This window comes from Mus caroli, unplaced genomic scaffold (assembly GCF_978045245.1).
Source record: "Mus caroli unplaced genomic scaffold, Mus_caroli_1 scaffold_5, whole genome shotgun sequence".
Lineage (NCBI taxonomy): Eukaryota > Metazoa > Chordata > Mammalia > Rodentia > Muridae > Mus > Mus caroli.
This window is the reverse complement of record NW_028227260.1, coordinates 118,201,328-118,219,590: the sequence shown is the minus strand read 5'-3', so window position 1 is coordinate 118,219,590 and position 18,263 is coordinate 118,201,328. Positions and strand designations below refer to the sequence as shown.

Genomic DNA, 18,263 nt, shown 5'->3' with positions numbered 1-18,263 from the left:
TCCAGATCTTCCTATACCAAGCAATGTATACAATGTAAGGGAGATAAACAACTCCCACCTAGAGTCTCAAACACAACTACATTTGGAGACTTGAGAGAGTGCCTATCTATCAGAAGACTATCAGGACTCACCAAACAGCCAGTCTGGTGGTAAGTCAAACTTACTATGCCTCATTCACACCCCTGCTGTCTTCTATCATTGCCAAACATGACGGTACCCAGTTTGACTTGTTGCAACTGTGAGCATGCTGCTACCCTGCTCTTTTTTACTTAGAGGATTTCATACAATGCATTTTGATCATATTCCCTCCCAAGTCCTCCCCCCACACTCTTCCCAGATTCATAACCCCCCTCCCTTCCCACCCCCCACCACTTTCCAGTCCTTTTTTTTTAAATAATTAGTTAACTCTAATTTGTGCTGCCTGTACTCCGGTGGGTGTGGGGCCATCCACTGGAGCATGGTTGATGTATCAGAGGTCGCACCCATAAAGAAAACTTGCTCTTTCTTACCCAGAATCTATCAACTGTTAATAGGCCTTAGCGATGAATCAATTTCAGATTCTGTGAGTTCCTGAATTCAGTAGTTCTGTCAGGTCCAGAAGACATGGTTTTGCTCCAGTCCTCCCCAACCTCTGGTTCTCATAATCCTTCTGACCCCTCTTCCATTATGTTCAGTGAGCCTTCTAGAAAGGGGTCTAATATATATGTCCCATTCTCTCCACAGACCAGTTATGAGTTTCTGTGTTAACCACTGTTTAATGCACAAATAAACATCATGGATGAGATCTAAAAGTTGCATTATTCTATAAGTCAAAAAAAAAAAAAGAATTTAGGGAGCAGTTTGATATGCTGTCCATTTTGCAGGTTCACTTCTGGGGTTTGTAAGTTCCCCAACTGTTGTGTCTTAAATGATGAGGGTGGTTATCTAGAGGCACAGGCAAGTTCCACCTATGGGATGAACAAAGAATTGTTATGTCCTGGAAAGATTTACTCAGGCAGGACAATTGGAGAAGGGCCACTGGAAGAGAGTGACATCTAGAAATCTGAGAATGGGCTGGAGAGATGACTCAGTAGTTAAGAGCACTGACTGCTCTTCCAGAGGACCTGAGTTCAGTTCCCAGCAATTCCAACATGGTGCTCACATCTGTAATGGGATCTGGCACCCTCTTCTGGAGTGTCTGAAGACAGCTACAGTGTACTTACATATAATAAATAAGTAAATCTTTTTAAAAAATAGAAATCTGAGAAGTGGGGGCAGCTTTACACTCCTGAGGGGAGAGGGTGGGATAACCCTCAAAGCCAGAGGCAGCCTGATTTCTTACAGAACCCAGGACCACCAGCTTAGTAGCAGCCTCACCCACAATGGAATGGCCTTTCCCACATCAGTCACCAGTCAAGAAAATGCCTGTAGGCTTGCCTACAGTCAATCTCAATGAGGTATTTTCTCAGTTGAGACTCTCTCCCCTCAGATGACTTTAGCTTATGTCATCTTGACGTAAAACTAGCCAGCACATCAGATAAGGCAAACACCCTCGCGTCTGGCTCTGGGTCTCTGTATCTGTCCCCATCTGCTGTAGGAGGAAGCTTCTCTGAGGATGACTGAATAAGGCACTGATCTATGAGTAAAGCAGAATAGCAGTAGGAGTCATTTCATTCCAGTTTTCCCCCTTTTTAGAGCAGTAGTATTTAGCTTGACCCTAGGTCCCTGGCTATCTAGTCTCAGGTTCTTGGTCACCCAAGTGTCAGGAATGGGTTCCATCTCCTGTGCCTTAGGTGAAATCAGTTACTGCTTCTTTACTCCCACAAGTTCCGCACCATCATTGCTCTAGCATATCTTGCAGGCAGGACAGATTGTAGGTCAAAAGTTTTGGGCTGGGTTGGCGTTTATCTTTCTCTTTTGCTACCTTCCCACACCAAAGACACTAGAACATAGGAGTGAATGTTCTGTGTAGGCACCAGCTCCATTTCTCCATGTTCAATGAGTTATGGTAGGTTTTGTCCTCAGCATTGGGGCCCCATTGTCAGATTTTGGAGAACAACCAACCCATTGTCTTGGCAACAACCTGGGTTGTTTGGGGCTATCCATGGACACCCCCACTCCCTTAGTCAATAACTCAATTGAATGCATCCCAGTGTTGGTACGGAAGCTTCCTTTGGAGAAGAGGTTAGGAAGACAGGCTAGGAGGACGGTGAAGGGTTAACATGCAGGAGATAAGGAAGTTTGGGGAGCTGGACAGATGGCTCAAGTGGTTAAGAGCACTGGCTGCCGTCTCACCACCCATATGGCAGCTCACAACTGTCTGTAACTCCAGTTCCCCAGGATCTGACACCCCCACACAGACACAGGTGCAGGTAAAACACAAAACACCAATGCACATAAAATAAAAATAATTTAAAAAAAGAAGGAAGTTTGATTTAGCATGACTCAGTAGCTGATGTTGGTTCAAACTTCGAGAGTCTAACCACGAGTAATTTGTTTTAGGCATTTCTTTTTCAAGACAGGGTTTCTCTGTCCTGGAATTCACTCTGTAGACCAGACTGGCCTCTCTCAAATTTACAGAGATCTGCCTTCCTCTGCCTGTGGAGTCCTGGGATTAAAAACATGTACTAGGGGATGGAGATATGGCTCAGCAGTTAAGAGCACTGACTGCTCTTCCAGAGGTCCCGAATTCAAGTCTCAGCAACCACATGGTGGCTCACAATCATCTTTAATGGGATCTGAAGCTAGGCAGTGGTGGTGCATACCTTTAATCCCAGCACTTGGGAGGCAGAGGCAGGCAGATTTCTGAATTCGAGGCCAGCCTGGTCTACAAAGTGAGTTCCAGGACAGCCAGGGCAATACAGAGAAACCCTGTCTCAAAAAAAAGGGGGGGGGGATCTGACGCCCTCTTCTGGTGTTTCTGAAGACAGCTACAGTGTGCTCATAAAAATAAAAATAAATCTTTAAAAATATATATTTTTTAAAAAGCATGTACTACTACTGCCCTGTCATTTTAGGCATATTTAAGCAGTTTTCTTGTGATAGTTAACCCAATCCTATGTGCACAACAAAGCTTAAAACATGACTACCTTGAAAGTCTTAGCGAAGTACAAGACTTATTTCATAAAGATCGGTTCCATAGATTAACGGGGAAAGCAGGCACAAGATAAACAAGCACAAGATCAGGGTCTGGGGGAGGCTAATGCTGTAGATTGAGTGAGGCAAACAAACAAGGCAAGATAAAGGCCCTGAGGATCCAGTGAGGCCTGGCCATGCAGATAGCACAAAGGTCACCGGGCTTCTGGGAAGAAAACAGGTTTTACAGCTCTCTTTTTGAAGAGACAACCCTGCGTGCTTAACATTCCTGGTTCCCTCTGCATGCTTAACATTCCTGGTTTCCTAGTGCTTGTCTGTGAGCACAAGGACCTCCATGCCTCCTACAGAGGACTAAAGAAGACACTTCATATGATGCCTTGCTACTTAAGACATTTGTTCCTCTCCTTCCTTGTTCTCTCTTCCCCATTACTTCATTGCTCTGGGCTTTTCTTTCTTGTACTTGACTCCCAATTCTACCTTCACTGCAGAAGCTTCTGTTAGGCTGCAAAGAGCATTTGGCTAGCACACAGAAAGCCCTGTGATCAATGGTCAGTACCACATTATTTTTAAAGGCTCATACTGATACATTCCTGGAATGTATCAGCACTTGAGAGGTAGAGGCAGGAGGATTACAGGATTGATGCCAACAAAAAGATGTCACTAAATACAAAATATAACTAAATTAGTTATAATTTAGTGTCCTAAATACAAAATATAAACATACATGCAGACATATATACCCAGAAACAACAAAATCCCACCAAACCTTTATAACTGAAAAAAAAAAAAAAGACGCATAGGCTTCTAATATTTTTAGACTGCCTCGAGAACTAATGGCATTTTTATTTGCCAATCTCCTTTAAATGAATTCTAAAACTTGGTTACCTCATGAACTTAAAAAAAACTCACAGTCATTCTCAGCTATGCCTAGTTCTAAGCCAGCCTAGGCTATATGAGACCTGATTTCAGAACAAACAAGCAAACAGTGAGCCCAGTTTGATCCCAGGCCTCACATGGTAGGAAGAGCTGACCTCTTCCTACCATGTGAGGAAGAGCTGACCTCTTCCTACCATGTGACCTGTCCTCTGAGCCCCACTCACACATCACGGCAGTGTGTGCCCTTGTACATACCTTCCACACGCCCCCATTTCTCTCCTTCTCCCTAATGGTACTTGTCCTACACTTCTTCTTACTCTCCAAAACTCTACCTCTTCAACTGAGATGGAAATCTCTAGATGGAAATTTTAATTCCTTCTATAAAGCTAGCAATATACATGCATGCACAGCCACCTGTCCCTAAGTAGCTGAAATGAAAACTATCCCACTTGCAGACTGGGTTGACACTCTCCATTCCAAACAGCAGTCAGGGTTGAGTCTCCTCAGTAGCATTCTTCAGCTCACTCGTATCTCTCCTTTGTATTTTATTTTTCTTTGCTTCTTTTGGAGCAGGGTCTGTCTGTTAGAACCCTGGCTGGCTTCAAACTAATGGAAACTCTCCTGCCTCTACCTTCCAAGGTCTGGGGTTACATGCAACTGCCACTGTACATGTGCCACTGCACCCTGTCTCTCTTCCGTATTTTCTTTCTTTTTTATTGTTTTTTTGTTTTTTGGTTGTTGTTTTTTTTTTTTTTTTTTTTTTTTTTTTTTTTCAAGACAGGGTTTCTCTGTGTAGTCCTGGCTGTCCTGGAACTCACTCTGTAGACCAGGCTGGCCTCGAACTCAGAAATCCTCCTGCCTCTGCCTCCCAAGTGCTGGGATGAAAGGTCTTTCTTTTTTCATATTATTTTTATACTTTAAAATTATTCACTTGTGGGTGTATGGGTGTGTGGAAGGTATGTACTAGGGCACACACTGCCATGGTGTGTGACTGGGGCTCAGAGGACAGGTAGGAGTCAGTTCTTCCTACCCAGGAGGCCCTGGGATCAAACTCGCTCAGGTTACTAGGCTAGGCCACAGGCGCCTTTAACAGACTGAGCCATCTCTCTGGCTCTTTGACTGTTCGTTTTTTAAATCCCTCTACTGGATTTTTTTCTTTTGCATTTTTTCAAAGAAAATTGTAGCTATTTCCACATTACAAACTCAAAGGTATAATGACAATAATAATAGCTCACATCTCTGGCTGGCAATGTAGCTTAGTAATCTAGCATTTGCTTAAAATGTACAAAGCCCTGGGCTTGTAATGGTCCATGCTCCAAACCAAAAACCAAGCCAAACAGCTAGTGTTTTTGTAGGAGCTGCCCTAAGTGAGGCACTATTTGTTCCAAGTTATTTCATGAATTAGCTCACTTAATCCACAGAGTAGATATTAATTTTCATTTTCTCTTTGTGGGTAAAGAAACAGAAGAAATGGAGGTTAAGAGACTTGGCTCAATTTTCCCCAGCAAGGAATTTTCAGTACCTGGCTTTGAATGCAAGGAGCTATAACTTGATTGTATGTAAATCATATTGAAAACATACCTCCATTCCACCCATGCCCAGACTTGTAAAGTATGGCTGTAATCCTACTAGTCTGGAGGCTGAAGCAGGAGGGTTGTAAATTCTATGCCAACCTGGCTTACATAATGAAACCCTGTCTCAAAAAGAAAGAGAAACAAACAAAAACACATAAATGAGATCATACCATACATGTTATTTTCCTTTTTTAAATTTTCTTTAAAGTTTTGAGATTATAATATAATTACATCACTTCCCCCTTACAGTTATTCCTTTCAAATTGTCCCATGTTCCCTTTCTTTTACTTTAGTTTTATATATATATATATATATATATATATATATATATATATATATATATAATAGTTCATTAATATATAATGTACAAAGTGCTCAGCTGTAGAAGATCACTTGTATTGTATGTATTTTGTATTTTCTGGGCTGAGCATTTAGTATTGGATAACTAATGGGTGCCCTTTGTCCTGGAAAAGACTACTTCTCCTGGTCTCAGCATTCCTTAGCTGCCTCTTGTCCTTTTTGTAGGGTTTTGGCCTCAGAAGATTCACTCCTATCCACGTTAGCATCTCCTTTGTTGTTGTTCTTGGCCACCTCAGGTTTAAGCAGCCATGTTGGTAAGACTTCATGAGTGTAGCTTCTGATAACTCTAAGACACAGTGTCACAGCAAACTCTGTGCTTCTCTGGCTCTTACAATTTGTCCTTCCCCTCTTCCCCTGTGATCCTTGAGCCTTAGGTATAGGAGTTGTGTTATAGATGTATCAGTTGGGACTGGATTCTACAACTCAGACAAAACATGAAGTTTTCAGGTAAATGAAGAAACTAGTAAAGATCATTGAGTGAACTAGAAAAACAAACGTGTTTTCTCTCCTTTCAGGTTCCTAGCTCCTCCTCTTCAAATGTGAGGCTACAACATATACAGATTAAAAAGGAACCTGCAGGAAACAGGTAAGTCAAATGGGATCCTGGGGGTGGTAGCAATAGAGAGGGGGAATAGCAGAATACAAGTGATTTGAAGGGGGAAATGGAAAATGGGGGGGGGTGCTAATTAAGGAAGACGTGTAAAATATACACAGAAGAAAGGTGATAGAATAGCTGTAAGGAACCATACAATTAACTATCTGCCTTAAAAATGTAACACACATGTGTATTTAAACTACATATATAGTTTAAATAAAGGCCTTCTAACAAAAACCCAACAGCAGATATGAGAAAGCTTCTTTTGAGTTGTTGGTCGGGTTGTCAGTTAGACTTCCCAAACAGTATAGGTTATTTTTCTTTTGCTTTTTTCACTCCGTGGTAAAATTCATCTTGACAATTTCTTTTCATGTCAGAAAAGAGAAAGATAGAGAAAACAAATGGATAAGATTTCATTGCTTTGGGTGGCTAGAGGATATACCGTAATATGTGTGAGACACTATTTAACTAGTTCTCCCACCTTCATTTTCTTCCTCCTCCTCCTCCCCCGCCCTCCTCCTCCCATTTCACTTCCCCTTTCCCTTCTTTCCCCTCTTCCCCCTCTTTCCCCTCTTCCTCTGGTCCTTATTTTGATTTGTCTGCTTGGTTGTTTTGAGATTAAGTCTAGTGTGTCTCATGCTGGCCTTGAATTTACAATGTTGCCCACAGAGACCTTGAACTCCTGCTGTCTTCCTGCCTCCATTGCCCACTGCTGAGATGGTGGACATGTACTGCCATATTCAGTTTACAGGCAGTAGAGATTGAGCCAAAGGTTTGGAGCTGGTTGAGCACTCTGCCAATTGTGCCAAACCCCTAGCCATACCTAGTGCCCTTATATCAGCAGTTATTCAAGTCCCTCCAAGACTGGTAGTTGCAATAAAGCCACAAAACTCTAGCACTCGTGGAGTAGCCTTTCAAATTCTGGGCTCAGGGCCCTGTGCTCTGACACTCACATTTCTTTAGAAGTCCTCACCTATATCAACCACAGCACTATTAGTGTATACACCACAGCCAATCCTATCCATAGAGGGGGAAAAGTCAGGAAGAAACTTGTGTGTGGAAGTGAAAAGCACACTTGTTTTATAGCAGTTTTCTCCATTCTCCAACTCTTATATTGTTCTTGCTCCTTCTTCCAGGATTTCCCCTAAGCCTTGTGGAGGAAGGATGACAAGGATGATAAAGCCTTCCCATTAAAACTGAGCATACATAGTCACTTCCTCTCAGACCTTTAAAAAGAGAGAGAGCTCATGAGTTTCAGAGGTGGGCAGTTGAGGCAGAAGTGGGGAAGTGGGGAAGAAAGGGGGAGTGGATGAGATACAAATATATTATATGCATGTATGAATATTAAATATTTAGTTTAAAAAGAAGCTTTGCTGATTAAGTTTGAAAGCAGCCCAGGCCCATGGGTATAAACATAAATATTTAGCACCCATGCATGGAGAAGCACCACTAATTGGATTCACTGGAAGATTTCAAAGAAAGAAGACATCAGGTTGGGATGGGAAACACTTGGGGTAGTCTGGGAGAAGAAAGAGGGGGGATAATGGGAGGTAAACATAATCCTAATTCATTGTTATACATACATATGTGAAATTCTCAAAGAATAAAACTCCCCACATTTCTCTGAAGTTCTCCCTCCTGTTAACATCAACCAAGAGGAGACCCATGCACCTAAAGTATTGTGTCAGAGCAGAACAACTATCAAACTTAATCAAACATTTCCCCCTGAACAACAGGAGTCAAGAGTGCTGTCCCAGATACTCTCTGCTCCCTACAGCCTCACCATCACTGGCTGGCCTGACTCAATCAGGGACCAGTCTCCTTACCACATCAGTCTTATGGAAGTGGAACAGGGACTGTTTGTAGAGAGAAAGGGGGCCAACCAGAGGGGGACAGGAGAACAGGAGAGGGTAATGTGGGGTAAGTATGAGGACTGTGTTATACATATGCAAAATGTCATAAGGAACCCTTCACTTTTTATACTGAGTAAAAGAAGTAGAAAGTAAACAAAGAATGAGTAAAAAGAGCATTTGTCTCTGCTGGGTAGTGGTGGCACACACCTTTATTCCCAGCACTTGGGTGGCAGAGGCAGGAGGATTTCTGAGTTTGAGGCCAGCCTGGTCTACAGAGTGAGTTCCAGGACAGCCAGGGCTACACAGAGAAACCCTGTCTCAAAAAAACAACAACAAAAACCAAAACAAACAACAGAACAACTGTCTCCATTTAAGTTAGTCACCATAAGTATAAGCCACAGACCTCAAAGCTACCCAACATGTAACCCACATTCATGTCCATTTGGCTCTGTACATCCTTCCCTCTGTCCCCATCTCCCACGATTCCCTAATTACTGAATTTTTTCACTATATCTTCTGGAATTCATATCTATCATGTATGAAACCCATATTGTCTTTTTTGTTGTTGTTGTTTTGTTTTTTTGTTTTTTCGAGACAGGGTTTCTCTGTGTAGTCCTGGCTGTCCTGGAACTCACTTTGTAGACCAGGCTGGCCTCGAACTCAGAAATCCGCCTGCCTCTGCCTCCCAAGTGCTGGGATTAAAGGCGTGCGCCACCACGCCCGGCGAAACCCATATTGTCAGTCTCCTTTCCCTGTGCTCCCTTCATCTTAGTCTTCAAGACCCCTGCATCCTTCCTGAAGTCAAGGCTTTCTCTGCAGCTTTCAAATTATGGTTGTTTTTTCTCCCTTGGGAGATAGGGCTTGGGGCATAGGTTTCATTCTGTTCCTTAGTAAAACTTCCACAACGTTCCTCAGTATCACATATGTTAATGGCATTTGGATATGGGACACTTAGAAGATATAAAGGGTTAGAAGAGGTCTTTAGAGCTGGTCCCTCATGATGTCTTAGTGGCTTTACAAAAGGAGGTAAGGAAGAGCCAAGGGAGCAAGGTTAGTGTCTCACAGTGTAATGCTTTCTGCCAGATCATCACCCAACAGAAAGTCTCTCAGCAGATAATGGTGTCCTGCTCTTGCACTTCATGGACCATGGGCTAAATAAACCTCCTTTATCCATAAAGTATACCATTTATGATATTTAATTATGGCAAGAGAAAATGGACTAAGGAACACCCAAACTTAACATCTACCCATTTTCTATAGGTCCAAGTAGCTCAAAGTGCCTAGAGAGAAACACAATCGTGCTGACTGACTTCATTTTAAATTCATAAATGCAAATCTTAAGTGCTCTCCTAATGCTTCCTGACAGTCATGTTATATATCACTAGACTAGTGCTATCCAATATAAATTTCTGCAGTGATGAAAATGTTCTATAATCTGCACCACCCAAAGCAGTAGACATGAATAAAGAAACTACTTATATTTACTTTCAAACAATTAACTGGATCTTTGAAATTAATTCCTTAGTAATGTTAGCCACATTTCAAGCTTAAAGTCACATCTGGCTAGTGGCTATGTGATTAGACAATGTATCTTAGACAAGCATCTGTACCCATAAGCTCTGTCTGTTCTTGTTGATATGTGTGTGTGTCTGAGTATCATATGTATGTATGTAGACACACACACATATCAGTGGTTCTCAAGATGTGATCTGAGGACCACAGAATGTTCATGAGACTGATATCTGTCTTCATCCATTTGTGCTATTATAACCTAATATCTAGGGCATGGTAGTTTTAATGTGAGAGGAACTCACTTCTCATTTATTTATCATTGATGGCTTGTATATTGTTGATAAATGGAAGTCCATTTGTTTAAGCTATTAATCCCACAAACTGGTAAGTTTTAAAGAAAAGTGGTTTATTTATTTATTTATTTATTTATTTATTTATTGTTTTTCGAGACAGGGTTTCTCCATGTAGCCCTGGCTGTCCTGGAACTCACTCTGTAGACCAAGCTGGCCTTGAACTCAGAAATTTGCTTGCCTCTGCCTCCCGAGTGCTGGGATTAAAGGCATGCACCACCACACCTAGCAAGAGGTTTAATTTTTGAGGAAAACATTTAAGGTTATCCTCTGGTCTCCAGACACAAATGCATTGTTTGGATGTGGCATGTGTACATGCATGCATATGTGTCTGGAGACCAGAGGATAACCTTAAATGTTTTCCTCAAAAATATCACTCATTTGATATCTCCTTCGAGACGGGTTCTTTTGTTAGACTTAAGCTTACCAATTCTGCTCAACTGGATGGCCAGATCCTGTCTCCACTCCTGGCAGTGGGATTATGGGCTCATGTATCACTACACACATACACATTCTTATGTCAGCTCTGAGGCTCAAACTCAAGACTTCCTATTTGTGAAGGCTATCACCATATCAACTGAGTTGTCTACCTAGCCCCTGTTTTTGTCCTTCTAGGCTCCTGAACTCATACTAGCCACATTTGGAAGCAAGCACTTCCCTTTTGTTATTATTAACTGTAGGTTTTTACTTCAGAGAAGCTTGAGGGTAGAGGAAGGACAGGACAGATGGTGACAGAGGTCACCAACTGACTTTCATTTCTGAATGGAATTCAGTTTTTTAATGTTCTGTATGCATAATAACAGATATCATTATGCTCTTTTGTTTTGGGTATACAATGTATTTTGGACATATTCATCCTCTACTACCCTCTCTTGTTCCACTCCCACTCCTGCTGAACCCCATCCGCTTCTCAGCAAGTTCCTCTACTTCCAGGTTTGGTTTTTATTTTTCTGTTTTGCTTGGTAAACCAATGAGTTTAACTAATCTTATTTACAAGACCAAGACCATGGGGAAGGAGTTCTTTACAGGAACACGATCAACTTCCCAGTGGCTATGCCACTAAAGACAATCTCTCCCCATTCTCCAGCAACCATTAACTGCTTGTAGATCTCTGGGAGGGTTGGGCCTAGTGAGCCCCCTGCCACGGGCAACTGTTAACTATCTATAAATCCTTAGAAAGGAATGGAGCTTTGTGAGCCCCTTACCCCCATGAAGGAATGGTGAGAAACCCAGTCTTCTGTAGGTCTTATTCAGGTCATCACCTTTTCTGGGAGATAAAGAGTGTGGTGGCTATGTCCTAGGCAGAAGGTAGAGATCCACAGTTTCCCAGCCCTTCCTCTTTCTGGTTCTTAAATTGTTTCTTCCTCCTGAGATAGACCCCAAGCCTTGGAGGACAGAATAGATGTCTCATTTAGGGCTGAGTAAAAGAAATTAATTATATGCATGCATCTCTTCTCTTTGTGGTTATTCATTCTGAGATTTTATTTTATCTCATTTTGGTCAAGCAATTTCTTCTTGTAGGTTGTTATTTACTTAATGTTTTTTTGAAACAGGATCTCACTATGTGACTCTAGTTGTCCTGGAACTCTCTAAATGTAGACTGGGCTGGCCTTGAACTCACACAGAGTCACACTCGGCTACTTCCCTAGGGTTTAAAGGCTTCTTGCCAGTTTTAGACTGGGTTCTTCATTCTCTCTTATCAATATTATTGATATTTCTAGGTTGTTGACACCTCTCTCTCTCTCTCTCTCTCTCTCTCTCTCTCTCTCTCTCTCTCTCTCTCTCTCTCTCTCTCTCTCCCTCCCCCCCTCCCTCTCTCTCTCTCTTCAAATCATTGAAATAAGGTCTCATCCTTTACCTCAGGCTTCCCGGAACTTACTATGTGGCCCAGGCTGGACTCAAGCTCACAGAGATCAACCTATCTCTGCTCTGAAGTGCTGAAACTAAAGGTGTGTGCTACCATGCCTGGTTCATTATCACTTTTTACACAGTTAAACTAATTATCTGTTACTGTCCTTTTCCCCTCGAGACTTCTGTCCTTGTACTTGATTACACTGAGTCAGAGTGTCTACTTCCTGGATACCATATCTTCCTCTTTCTTGTTTTACTCTCTAAGTTTAGTGGAGTATATCCTCTGGTTACATCCTGAGCTTGTGTGTTAGAGAATTGGATAAATACAGAAGTTTATATTGGAAATTACACTTACTATGAATTTTAAGGCAGGGATCCATTGTCTTTCCTCTTTACTGATTTTAGTTAGTTTTCTTTTTTTTTTTACAAGTTCAATGTTGACCTTGCTCCAGCCTGATCTTTTCTATGAAAGTTTTTACCCCTTTCCACCTTTTAGAAGCATTTTAAAGGCTGTACTTAACTCTATTATTCTGAAATTTAACAGTGTTGTGACTTTATGGAAGTGTTTCATGCTTTATGGACACAGCGTGTTCATAAAGGAAAATTAATCTATGGGTAGACACGTATGAATTTAGAGAAAGTTTAAAACAATGTCCATTTTGCAGAATAATAATAGTAGGTTCTCCTCTAGGATCTATGAGTTTCTTAATCATGGATTCTTGACTAGATTTACAGTACCACAAATGTGTTTCCTTATGGAGTCCTGTTAAATCCAACTAAAAAGTACTTGGTTATTGTCTTAACAACTGTGCTACTATTTCAACCATGGACATGGGCAAGATGCTTTTTTATTTAGTTATCAGTAGTTGTTCTTCTGAAATAGTCTTATAACCCAGAGAAGAATATTTAGTGTGTGTGTGTCATGTATGTGTATGTGGCTACACATGTGTGTTCATGTGTAAGCCAAGAGTCTATATGCTGTCTAGTTTTCTGTCAACATGGCACAAGCCAGAGGTATCTGGAAAGAGGAACCTCAAATGAGAAAATGCCTCCATGTTGGTTAGCCTAGTCCATGGGGAGTGGTTGGGGGTGGTACGACATAGTGCCACCCTTAGTAAGGTGGTCCTGGGTTGTATAAAGAAGCCAGCTAAGCAAGTCAAGCAAGCCATTGGGGAGCAAGTGATTAAGTAGCACTCCTCCATGGCTTCTGCTTTAGGTTTCTGCTTTGAATTCCTGTTCTAATTCCCTCAGTGATAGATTGTTACCTGGAAGTATAAGGTGAAATAACACTTTATTCCCCAAGTTTCTTTTGGTCATAGTGTTTATCATAGCAATAGAAACCCTAAGAAGAAGTCTATCTCAGGTGTATCACTGGCTGCCTTGTTTTTGAGACAGAGTCTCTCTGACTCAGAATTCACCAATTAGACCGGGTCTCACTGTATAGCCCAGATTGGCTCAAACTCACAGAGTAGAGTTCTGCTTACCTTCAAGTTCTGGAGTTAGAGGTATGGACCACCACATCTGGCTTTTTAATGTATGTATGTATGCATGCTTATGTGTTTGCATCTCATTATGTAGTCCAGACTGGCCTGGACCTCTCAGAGTTCCCCCTGCCTCAGTCTCCTCATTGTGGCGATTATAGGAATGTGTCACCATGCCAGGTTTTGGCCTCTTTTCAATTCAGCATTCTCTGCTACTTGTTATTTGTTTCCACATCTATACTATATTTAATTCACTGATTTTTATTAGCATAAATTAATTACATATTTGGTGGTTTGAATGAGAAATGTCCACCATAGGCTCAGGTGTTTGATTTGAACAGTTGGTTCCCTGTTGATGGTGCTGTTTGGGGAATTTGTGGAACCTTTAGGAGGTACAGCCTTTCTGGAGGATATTTGTCACTGGCGAAGGCTTTTGGGAGTTCATAGCTTCATCACAGTCCCAGTTTGCTTTCTTTGACTTGAGTGTGCAATTGAAAGTATGGTCATCCCGCTTCTTGTTCCATCCCCTGCTATCATGCTTTGACAGCCCATTATGGACCCTCCTTCTGCAACCATAAGTTAAAAGCAAAATCTTGATTTCATTGTTGTTTCTTTTTGTTTTTGAGACAGGGTTTCTCTGTGTAGCCTTGGCTGTCCAGAAACTCACTCTGTACACCAGGTTGGCCTTGAACTCACATATCAGCTACCTCTGCCTCCTGAGTTCCTGCCTTGAGTTCTTGCTCTGATTCCCTCAGTGATAGACTGTTACCTGGAAGTGTAAGGCGAAATGAACACTTTATCCCCCAAGTTGCTTTTGGCCACAGTGTTTATCACAGCAGAAACCCTATTGGGACTAAAGGCCTTCACCTCCATCCAGCACCCTGCCCATAAGGCACTTTTATTCATGGTATTTTACCACAAGAATGAAAAGTAATTGATATAAAATATTAATAGATTCCACTATGGTATTTTCATACATTACTATATAATATACTTTGATTGTGTCCACTCCCTTATCTCCTCTTCTTCCCTTCCCATTCCTACTGATCCTCTTTCTCTTTCCAACTAGCCATTCCCTCTTCTATGATCACGTATTTTTTGATTGTTTGGCTGGTTGGTTTTTGTTTTGTGTTTTAGTCAGGATCTCACTATGTAGCTCTGGCTATTCTGAAACTCACGATATAAACCAGGGTAGCCTCAAACTCAGAGAGATCTGCCTGCTTTGGCCTGTTCCTCCTAGATGCGGGGATAAAAGGTATGTGCCACTATGCTCAGCCTGTCTTTTTTATGACTCATTCCTAAGAAGTTTAGTGAGGATTGCTTACAAGGGCATGAGTAATAGGTTATTTGCAGGAGCATGAGCAGTTTACAAATGGCTATACCACTGAAGAAAACCTCTCTCCCAGTACACATTAACTGTCAATGGCTACACAGGGAAAGATGAAAGGAACCTCATAAACCCTTCTCCAATATTCACTTATTTGATTTTTAGTCTATTTTAAAGCTTTGATAAATAACATGAGGAAATGAACAAATTATAAGTATACTGTTCAATTAATTTTTATAAACAAGATCACTTGTTTAATGTTGCTGACTCAGTTTTATACAAGTAATACATTTATTTTGCTGGATCAAAATACATAAAGCATTCAGAGGCCTGGAACTTGGAAGGCAGAGGTTAGCAGATCTCTGTGAGTTTGAGGCCAGCCTGGTCTACAGAGTGAGTTCCAGGACAGCCAAGGTTACACAGAAAAACCCTGTCTCGGAAAAACAAAAAACAAAAAACCAACCAAACAACAACTAGCTGCAAGTCAAAGGCAATCAATCAGAAGTGTCATCCTCCAAATACTAGAATAATCAGCATGAACCACTATGGGGAGCTTTTTCCTTATGGTTTTGGGTGTGGTTTTTGTATTTCACTCTTCTGTTACAACTTGTATTGGGAGGGATAGGTATCAGGTCATAGCCTTGAGACCACCAAGTAATTGTCCTAATATTGAGCCATAACTCCAGTTTCAAAACAAACAATGCTCTGGGTACAGTGGCAACAGAAAGGATTTGTTTGTTTGTTTGATTTAATTTTTCAAGACAGGGTTTCTCTGTGTAGTCCTGGCTGTCCTGGACTTGCCTTGTAGTCTCTGAAAACCAAAAACCAAACCAAACAACAAACAGAATGCTGTTAAACTTAGTAGCAACTTCAAGGGATAGAGACCCAGACTAGAGATAAAACTTTGCATTTTTCTAAATCAGAACAGAGAAGTCCTTTTCTCTTGTGTTTGAATTTCTTCTGTATGTTTTGAAAGGAGGTGCTGTGTAAGTCCCCCTGTGTAGCCAAGGCTGACCTTGAACTGCAGCTCCTCCTGTCAGCTTCCCACATTCTGGCATGCATAATAACACCAGGTTTTTTCTTCAGCTTCTGATCTGTGAATTTAAGACCTAAAGGCCGCTAGAAACCCAGTTGTATCTACCATAAAGGACTACTAGAGAATAAAGCTATATATAGAGAAGCTGAGATGAGAGATAAAGAGAGAGGGTGAGAAACAAGATAATACTTGAGTTCCTGGCTCTAGCTGGGATTGAGGTTTGCCCTGTCTGGATATAGAAACCAATCGACTTCATTTGTTTCTTTCTTTTTTTTTTTTTTATTTTTTTTTATTTTTTCGAGACAGGGTTTCTCTGTATAGCCCTGGCTGTCCTGGAACTCACTCTGTAGACCAGGCTGGCCTCGAACTCAGAAATCCGCCTGCCTCTGCCTCCCGAGTGCTGGGATTAAAGGCGTGCGCCACCCCGCCCAGCTTTCATTTGTTTCTTAAGCTTAGTCAAATTAGGGGTCCTGACACTTGACAAAACAGTCTCAATAAGTTAGTTAGATGTAAGCTACAAGTTAGACATGTGATAAACAGAATCTCATGACTTTCTCCTCCCACTTTAAAAAATATATATGGAAACATTTTACATGCTCCACTAGTAGATGAGCTGGAGGGCCCTAGACTCCTGTTCGTGGAAGTCTGAGACTTCCAACTATGTCTTCCTCCATTTTAGCGCTCTTGGAGACTCTCTGTAAGGAGTCTGATTCCAGTCTCCTCTAGCCTAGTGTTGTGTCAATAGAGACCTAGTAGGGAGTGAAAACTTTTATAAGAGAGACCACCCCTCATCTCATCTGTCAGTTTAGGAACTTTGTGAAATCACAGAATAGTGACCTCTTGGTATCTTGGAGATACTCCTGTTGGAGAGATTTTGGGAAATATATCCAATTATCACATTGTGCCGAGATGAGAGTTTTTACATTTGCTGGTTTGGTTTGGTTTGGTTTTTGAAACAAGGAGTATATGTAGCTGATGTAGTATATACAGTCTGGCCTCAAACTCAACAGCCTTTGGCGGCAGACAGCCTCCGTATACGGCCTCGGGCATCAACTTCCCGGTGAATGCTGGGATAAAGCCTCAAACGTTCACAAGGTGACCAGCTTCGTTCTGATTGGCTAAGACATCACCGGAGCCCTTTGTTGGTCAGCAATGAGCTGCTGTAGGACTGGTCAGATCTGCTGTCAGTTATCTGAAAGGCGGTACAGTTGGTGGGTGGGGTTAGAAATAGACTAGGATGTTATCAGTCTGGTCCGGTCCGTAGTCGACGACAGACGTCTTCTCGAAGGTCTCTGATTCACGAGGTATGAGAGCCCCAACGGATGAATGTTAGAACAAAATCTTTGTTGATCCTCCAGTGACTGTAAGTTAAAAGACCTCCTGAAAGACAGAAAAATGTTTTCTTTAGAAATTAGAAAGGTGGGTCAGATTTAGGGCCTTGTAAGTGGATCGATCCTAACTTTTGAGGTAACTCTTTAGTCTCACTTGGTACTAAATGTCATCAAATGTTTAAAGAGGAGGGGGGATGTTAGAAGTCATAGTCCGACTTTATCGGTGATGTGAAGAAGTTAGGGCAAAACTTGTTAGAATTGGTTGACACAGAAATACCCTCAAGTACAGCTATGTGTTGGTGTAGTCAAAAGAATCTTGTGGAAGCTTGTAGGACTGGAAAAGGGCCGCCATTCCGGAAAGTAGTTTTGTTTTGATTTCAGTTTCAGTTTCCATAAACCCAAATGGGAGAATCTGAGTTTGGATTCTTGGTCCCTAAACTCTTCCTCTGAGAAGGTGAGACAGGAGGATCCCTGGAGCTTCCTAGCCAGCTGGTTGTCTAGCCTAATAAGTGGGTTCCATGTCAGTGCGTGACCCTGTCACAACAGGGAAGAACACACTGGGACCTCCCTGAATCTCTCTGCCCTCCATTTATTCCTGACCCGCCTCCATTTCCATGGCCTCCCCCCTTCTTTTTCCCACCATTCCCTGTGCCTTCATCCTCCCCACCCCTCCACCTCAACCCTTTTCCTCCCTCACTTCTTTTGACCTCTCTACCTCTCACCTAGATACCTGCACCTCTCCTGGCCTAATCTTCCTTCTCCTCCCCCATCTCTGCTCTGCCCATTCCTGTCCTAGCCCCTCCTTCCTGTGTGCTTCCTTGTCACACTGCTGCTCTCGCCCCTCCCTCTCCCTCCCTCCTCCCCTCCCTCCCCCCTCCCCTCCCTCCCTCCCCCCTCCCCTCCCTCCCCCCTCCCCTCCCTCTCCCTCCCCCCTCCCCTCCCTCCCCCCTCCCCTCCCTCTCCCTCCCTCCCCCCTCCTTCCCCCCTCTCCCTCCCTCCCCTCTCCCCTCCCTCCCCCCTCCCCTCCCTCTCCCTCCCTCCC

General features: G+C 42.3%; 1 protein-coding gene across 1 annotated transcript in view; it reads left to right on the top strand.

The window, feature by feature from the left end:
* Positions 1 to 6,399: 6,399 nt before the first annotated feature.
* Positions 6,400 to 18,263, top strand: part of Cul4b (cullin 4B) — a 54,100-nt gene continuing 42,236 nt past the window's right edge. The window contains exon 1 of the mRNA XM_021154130.3: positions 6,400 to 6,471. The gene's annotated coding sequence lies outside the window, so the exon portion shown is untranslated. The remainder of the gene's footprint in view (positions 6,472 to 18,263) is intronic.